Below are 7,953 nucleotides of genomic sequence, written 5' to 3' on the forward strand. Positions count from 1 at the left end.
CCAGTTTTATTTGATCGGGACCCCTTGGATGTTGGGAATTTCCCCACTATGCATCTTTATCACTGCAGCCTTACCCCAAGACTCAAGGTGCTTTTGTTTTATGACTTAAATCTGTAATATCCAGATCCTGACATATTCTTCTCTGCACTAAGTGAGCTCAGACTTGCCCTGAAACTCAAGATATGACCCTAGGAATGTAAAAGGAGCCTTTATGAGAGGCAAAAACACATCTTCATTCTGCTGCCTGCACATCAAATTCATTAGCTTGTTCCCAAGTCTAAAAGCAGGGTAAATGCTGAAGGTAGATGATTCACTGCGAAGTGTGAAGTTAATTAAAGTCGTTGGTAGATGTTATATGACAACAGGGGACTCTATGGAGTCTTAGCACCTACTCAGTACCTTTCATGTGTCTTGCGGTTGGGTGACCAGACATGATGCAGCCTAAACTCGAGTTGTCTCTTGCTCCTTTTCATTTCTTCCAGTGGTCAAAGAAATTCTAGATCGGTTACTTATACCACTGAATTAAACTAGCTGGAGATCATGATCCTCTTGCTTTCCCTTGTCAGTGATGTTACGACTGGGCCCGAGGCTCACAGTTTGCAAATATTTGCAAATATGTTTGTGGTTGTTGGGATTATTTCACACAGTGCCGTCTAGTGTTCAGTCTGGTCGAGCTGCGGTCCTGGGGACCCACCCATGTGCAGATGTCTAACAGTTAGTGAGAAATAGACCTTCGAGGCTTGCAGGAGAGGTGTCAGCCAGAGATAACAGATTTACAAGTCATCAGCTCACAGGTGGTAGTTGAAACTGTGCGAGTGGATCATCTAGTCACAGAGTGTTTATTTCCTCCTAGAAATGCAACAGAGAGGAGAAGAGAGGAGTGAGCAATAGAAAGAAAAAGGGGGAGAGAAAGGGTGTGAGCCTGAGGAGAAGGGAAGAAGAGGAGGGACGTTATTGCTTTTAAGAAAATAAATTATTAGAGGAAAAAAGAGAACAGTTCAAGTTGTGTTTTGTTCCAGGTGGGTAAGGGGGTGGGAGAAATAAAGCATTATGATAAAACGGCAAGCATAGGGCTTTTGGAAGAGGTGGAGGGACACCCCAGAGACACACTTTCTCTGCTTGTTTAATTTCCTTAAGACTTACATTCTGGGAAGTCTCGCGAAGCCTTAAAAACTAGAGGCCTCTCAGTAGTATGCACTGAAAATACATGGGACGTTTTCCTTCTAGAAACATTCTAGCAGCGTCTTCCTCCTTTTGAACGAACCGGCCTCGTGATGTCAGAAGCAGCGCACTCCAGCTCGGAGGTTCTCGGCTGTGGCTTGCTGGCCTCTAGTGGCCAGGAAGGAACCTCGCCGCTCCCGGCTCCGCCTGGCTTCGCTGTGACTTCAGCGAGGAGGGGGGGGGATGTGGACAGGGGTTTATGCTAAGGGTCTTACTTACTAACCACGTGGGGGGCTTCTTGGGAATACTGGAGACTATTGGCTTCTTTATCCAAACCCCCATTTACCTGGATAACAAACTTGCTTTGGCCCAGAACAGATTATGGAGGCAGCATTTAGGCCCAGACTCGAATTCCTTGTTTCTAAGATGTAGATAATATTCTAAAGATAGTGCTTTCCAGTTTCTCTGGTGAAAGGTGCAAAAGTAGATGGCAGGTAAGATAGGTTTGGAGCAGACTCGTGAGCATGTGAGGAGGAAAATCAAATGGAAATAACGTAAAGCAAACAAGTGTGTAAACTCTCAAGGAGGATATACATAGACAGCATTATTTTTGGGAAAACTCAGTGATCATGTGGCCTCCGTAATAGTTTCTTGAGCAACCTTTGCAACTTCTCCGAGCTTCAGCTTGCCCATCTGGGAATGACGGTCCATCCCGCGTGTATGCGTTGCCGAGATGACACGAGTCAGAACGTGAAGGGCTTACTTTACCTTTCACTGTGCACGAGTGACACTTATTAAAGTTCTAATAAATTTAGCTATTATCATTATTTTACTGTTTTAGTCTTATTATTCTCTAGGAGATACAGTCCCATCTTCAGTTTTATGACAGACCGGGAGAATCTTTCCCTAAATTGAAATTCTGCTTGACAGTTTATACAGGTCTTCAAGTACATGTTGATCCCACTTAATTAAGGCAGCGCCTAAAATTCCTCATAACGTTCTCCTCAAATAGATGGAATGCTCCTTCTTCTAAGGGGAAAGATGTACTTGAATGGCCTCTTGATATGAAGATACTACAGAAGGGATCTAAGTGGACTTTGAGGGGGTTGACAAAATGGACTTCAAAGCCCTTGCAGGCCTAAAATTTTAAATCACATGACTCTCTGACCTGCTTATTGCCTGCAAATTCATGAGCGGAGGTAGACAGCAGAGGAGACCAAGAGACACGTCTCCGCATAAGCCCATGGTTGACCCCGCCCTCCACTCTGGAGGGAAACTCCATTCTTTCCTCCTCAGAGACGGGCACTCCGGTCCCTCCCAGGCACACAGGGATGCTCCTGCAATGGCACAGAGGATGCCCGTGACAGCAGCCCCCCTCCCAGCGTCACGCGCCAAGCATGCTTTCCAAGTGGAGGAAAGATGGGCATCAGGCTGAAGTAAATCAAAATAGTAAGACTTTGCAGGATGACTGGAAAAACGAAGAGACCTAAGTAAATAACTGATAGTAGAAACAAACTGGCAAGGATGATTTAGATGTCAATCTGATCTTTGCATGATATAAACATTATAACTTCTAGTGTCTTGGCAGAAAACAATACCAATAATGTCACATAATTTGTCAGTTCTGTCTGATGGCAATAGCGGTAATAGAACGCTGTGATTAGTGTGCAGAGGGAGAAACTATACGTGCTTGTATTGTGACATAGAACCCACATATACTTCATTCTTCTTTATGGAAGGGTAGACTAACAAGTTGGTGGATTGACTGTAGTAAACAACAATAATGGAGTATGAGTTCCTAAGAAGAATCCATCACTGTAAATCAGCAAACATTTCAATATAGACGATATTAGAGGCTGGAATTACAGGGCAGAATCATAATGGTATCAGAAGAGCTCATATTATTGAGCATTTACTGAACACCGGATGCTGTGCCAAGTGCTTTCCATGCATCATCTCATTTACTCCTTGAGACCTAGAGCACATTTTCATATTTTACAGATGTGGATACTGGGGTTCTTTAGAGAATGTCTTTCTTTCCCTTCATATAATTTAGCACAGTTCATAACTATATATTTATTTGTTTGGGTATTTGATTGGCGTCCAACATTATAACGGCGATGTAAGTGAAGCCTTTTCGTGTGCCATGTAGCTGGGTCCATTTTCCTGGCTGGGGAGTTGGGGGGAAGCAACACAGGTGTTTGCACCAAGTTTGACCCCTGCTCAGAGCAGCACTAGCCTGGGTTTTGCTGTCCGCAGACTGAGGACTGTCTACCCCTCCCGGTTCCCAAGTGCTGCCTCTGAATACTAACTGCACTGCAGTCTAATGGCCTCTCCCTCCCCCGCCTCTACCCTCACCCTCAAGAAGAACAGAAGAGCTTCCTCTTCAGCAGCCATTCTTCTCATACGTTCAAGTCCAAGAAGAATGTCCCTGAAGGAGCTCATCGGTACGAACACTTAAAACCTGCAGAAGCACCGTAGGAAGTGGGAACATGAAGGGAGCTGTCATGTTGTCCTCAGGAAGAGGACCTGAGTCAGTGGATGACAGTTAACACTGTGGATTTCTTCAACCAGATCAGAACTCTGCACTGAAACAAGCTGTCTAGTCACGGCTGCAGGTCCAAGATCGGAATGTCATTAGGAAGATGGTACTAATTTTGACACCAGGCACACGTTCTGCTCCAAAATATATCGACCCTTTGATGATTTGAGTTCAGGATGAACTTGATTGTGCAGCTCTTTTTCCTTCTAAGATTGGTGTCGCATTTCCCCCAAGTCTTATATCGGTGGTAAAGACTATTCTAAAGCATCTGTTCAAAGTTTACTACCCATCTTTCTTACCAGCACTGTGATTCTGTGATGCAGCTGCCAGAAAAGGCCCACCATAACGTGTCCTTTAAGTACTTTATTTTATTGGTTCAAGAGTTCAATTTGATTGATAGATGAGAGTTGGCACCACTTCAGCAATTCATTGAGAAGCTTGCATTGAAAGACAGATTTCTTTAACACAGTTACCCTCTTGCTTCATGTACTGCTAGAGTTACCTTATTGTTAATCTGTCCTAGACTTGTGTTAGAGGTTGAATCGCATCCCCCCCCCGCCCCCCGCAAAATCATATGTTGCAGTCCTAACCCCCAGTACCTCAGAATGTGACCTTATTTGAAAATAGGGTACTTGCAGATGTAATTGAGTTAAGATGAGGTCATTAGGACGGGTCCTAGTCCAATACGACTCGTGTCACATAAAGGGGAAATTTGGACATATAGACGTGCACAAAGGGAGACTATCCTGTGGACTTGAAGACAGAGAACAGGGTGATGTGTCTACAAGTCCAGGAGGGAAGCCATAACAGATCCTTCCCTCACAGCTCTCAGAAGGAACCAACCCGGCCCATACCTCGATTTTGAACTTCCAGCCTCCAGAATTGTGAGACGATGCATTTCTGTTTTGCTAAGCCACCTGGTTTGTGGTACTTTGTGTCCTGGCAGCCCTAGCTAATACAACTGGTGATACAGACTTTGAGAAAACAAAGACACCCATTGTCTGTGTTTACTGATAAAAGTATTCCCAAGGTAGGTTGGCTTCAAAGCAAGAACTGAAGAGCATAGCTAACTTTGACGTGCTCTAAGACCTGTTATTTCACAAGATCACACTTGGTTGTAATACGTGGTGACTAACCTGTACTTTATTAGTTTACCCATTGTTCCTTTGCTGAAGAAATTGATTGACTCTGTTTCAGGTGACAACATAATGGATAATGAGCATTTCGGCCAGTAATTTATTAGTTTCCAAAAGTTTCCAAAGCAAATTTCCTAACAATGCAGTCACACAATCAGATAGGTTTTTATTGCACTTCAATTTAGACATTAAAAAGAGACATTTTTAGGTTTTCTTAACATTTAGAACATTTGTATTATTTTGTATTTTACTTTCAAGTTTGTATGGCAGTGCTTTTATAGATAAGAATCTACCTATTTATCTCTATCTCTCTACGTATCTATCTTAAAAAAAAATCCATGCTTGCCATTTTTTTTTAACATCTTTATTGGAGTATAATTGCTTTACAATGGTGTGTTAGTTTCTGCTTTATAACAAAGTGAATCAGTTATACATATACATATGTTCCCATATCTCTTCCCTCTAATAATCATCCTATGGCATGTATGGTGTAGGAGCAACCAAAATTTTTTCCTAAAATTCCTTTTTTATTTTATAATCTTTATTTGAGATTTGTATCAATATGAACCTATCTGAATTGTTAGGAGGGCATATATGTATATATCAGAAATGCTATCTTTTACGTCTTCTAAGGATCATCTTATAGATTTTTATTTTGAAATGCCTCACTCAAATTAATTTTAACATATGAAGAGTTTGGTTAAGAAAAAAAATCTTCCAAAAAATTATCACAAACATAGTTTGTCAAACAATAGCTTGTCATAGCGTCAAAGCTACTATTTTCATTCATGTTGTAGTGTGGGAGTCCACAAGCTTTATCCCAGTAAAGATAAATTAAGGAAAACCACAGTAAAAGTCATGAAGGTGTGCAAAACTCATAGCACAGCTAAAGTGTTTATTTATAGAAGAAGAATAAGTAAAATATCTTCCTTCATGTTGGTAATATAAAAAGGCTGAATTGAGCCCTCATAGGAGGGTTCTTCTTTTTTAACTGTTTTTTGTATCCAGAGCCAATTTACTTTATTTCAGTTGAGATGAAAAGGATCTTCCCCTTTAATAAGAGAACACCTACTTTTCATTTGGGTCCTAGGACTTGGTAAACTCCAGCTAACTGTTTCGAATATATTGAGGCACAGCAAGTGTACTGGAAGATGTGCCAGACAGAAGAAGCTTTAAATTCCCCTACGTTCTCTATTTGAGAGCTGTGATTTTTGTATTCACTCACGGACCTCCTTGGTGGCTTTGGTGAAGATTCGATTTGATAGTATTTTTTGTTATTTATTTTTATTATCCCACTAGACTATAAAGAAAACGGTTGTTTAGAAAACTCCATTTTTAATAACTCAATTTTAATAAATTCTCAAATACATATGGACTTTAAAGGAAAAACTTTTCATCTAACTTATATCATTATTTGTGGAGGTAAAGAGTGGGTTATCAATTGTGAAAAAAGAGAAAAGCCCTACCTGAAACATTCCACGATGAATGTTGAAGCTAATCCAAGGTTCCCTGTCAGCCGTTCTGTAGGGTTCCATTGGTCACTTAGGAGCAAGAAAGCGAGTGTGTGGATACTGTTTAGAATGTTACTGCCTTTCGGGACTTCGCTGGCGGTCCAGTGGTTAACACTCCGCCCTTCCAACGCAGGGGGCGCGGGTTCGCTCCCTGGTTGGGGAACTAGGATCCTGTATGCTGTGTGGCGTGGCCAAAAAATAAAAAATAACTAAAAAAAGAATGTTACTGCCTCTCAACTTTAAATAAACCTTGTTAATTACCTTTATTTTTCCAGAAGAAATTAACTTATATTTTTCAACTAGCGTTGCATTTTCATCTTCATTTCTAATATTTCCGGAATTCTCAAACACAAGGGTCCTCACTTTTCTCCATGTCTTTTCAGAATAGAAATCCTCTCTCTCCTCATGACTAAGCTTCAAACGACACGTCATAATATCCCAAAGACAGATTCATTCCTAGTTAGACACAAATCAAAGGTTTGTTAGTAATTTGACACTTATAATGTCCTTTATGATTTTTAATAAGTACATTATCACCAGGTACACCAAAACACTGATATTAACGTTACTTGTTTGCATTCAAGGCCACGGAACCAAGAGTAGGACGAAAACTGGAAGTGGAGAGAATGGGAGAGGATGACATCTTCCTGACTTGGCTAAGGAGCCAAACTTGGAGGAGTCGCAAGAAATGCGTCTGTCTTTGACTCCTGTCTCACTTTCCATGTATCTCCCAGTGCCCTAAGCCAGAGTTTCTTGTTCCCCAACTCACACTCCCCGGCCCCCTTCAAATCAGAAGTCCTCTATTCTCAGTACCTGTGATCTTTGCTCCTTGTACCTAATCACACTCATGGGGTGGATAGTGCTTGCTACATTGTGCAGTTAATCTATGGTGCTTTAATCTTCAGGCCTTTAGAAGAAAATCAAAAACTTGCGGATAATGATGCCATCGTGGATCTTTGTTTGAACATGGGCAATTCCTTGTGCTACAGTGTTTGTTTTGGCAGCCAAACGTATCTTACTCTTCTTCAGACTGTGAATAAATCTGGAGGTTTTGCAGGGCTGCTAGCTCACGAAGTGTTTCACGTTAGACTTGTAGAGTCCTCGCTCAGGTAACTTCCTAGTTACCCTAGAAAAGCAAATCTGCGCTCACCGTGACTTTCATGACAGCAAAGGGAAAGTTTTTCTAGTATGGCAGAGGCCACAGGGACAATTCTACTGGTGATTTTAAGTTTTCCGAACAAGCACTGTTGAGTTTTCCTTATTATTCTCCTGGCCATCTCTCTGAGTGGTGAGGTTAAACTAGAAGTGGAGCTTCTTAATCATAACCTCACTGCCTCATTAGCAGAAACAAATCAGGCCCAAAGAGTGTAAGTCCTAGGAATTTGTCTCCAGGCAGCCTCAGTAGCGGTGCCGCTGCTCCTGCCTCTCCGTGTGGAAGCCCAGCCGGAGAAGTCCTGGCCTGGACGGTAAATTAAACCAGGAGCCCACTGGGCTGAGGGGGCTCTAAGGCCACTCTAAGGTTCACTTCTAAGGAAGTGAACTAAAGTCTAAGCCTGCATATGCCTCAAGGCTACTAAATTGAGACCTAAGGGCAACCAATCAC

At 41.9% G+C, this 7,953-nt stretch overlaps 1 pseudogene; it reads left to right on the top strand.

The window, feature by feature from the left end:
• The first annotated feature begins 1,274 nt into the window (after nt 1-1,274).
• On the top strand, nt 1,275-4,167 carry LOC133081761 (MOB kinase activator 1A-like; annotated as a pseudogene).
• Nucleotides 4,168-7,953: the final 3,786 nt, after the last annotated feature.

The sequence above is a fragment of the Eubalaena glacialis genome, chromosome X (genome assembly GCF_028564815.1).
Source record: "Eubalaena glacialis isolate mEubGla1 chromosome X, mEubGla1.1.hap2.+ XY, whole genome shotgun sequence".
Lineage (NCBI taxonomy): Eukaryota > Metazoa > Chordata > Mammalia > Artiodactyla > Balaenidae > Eubalaena > Eubalaena glacialis.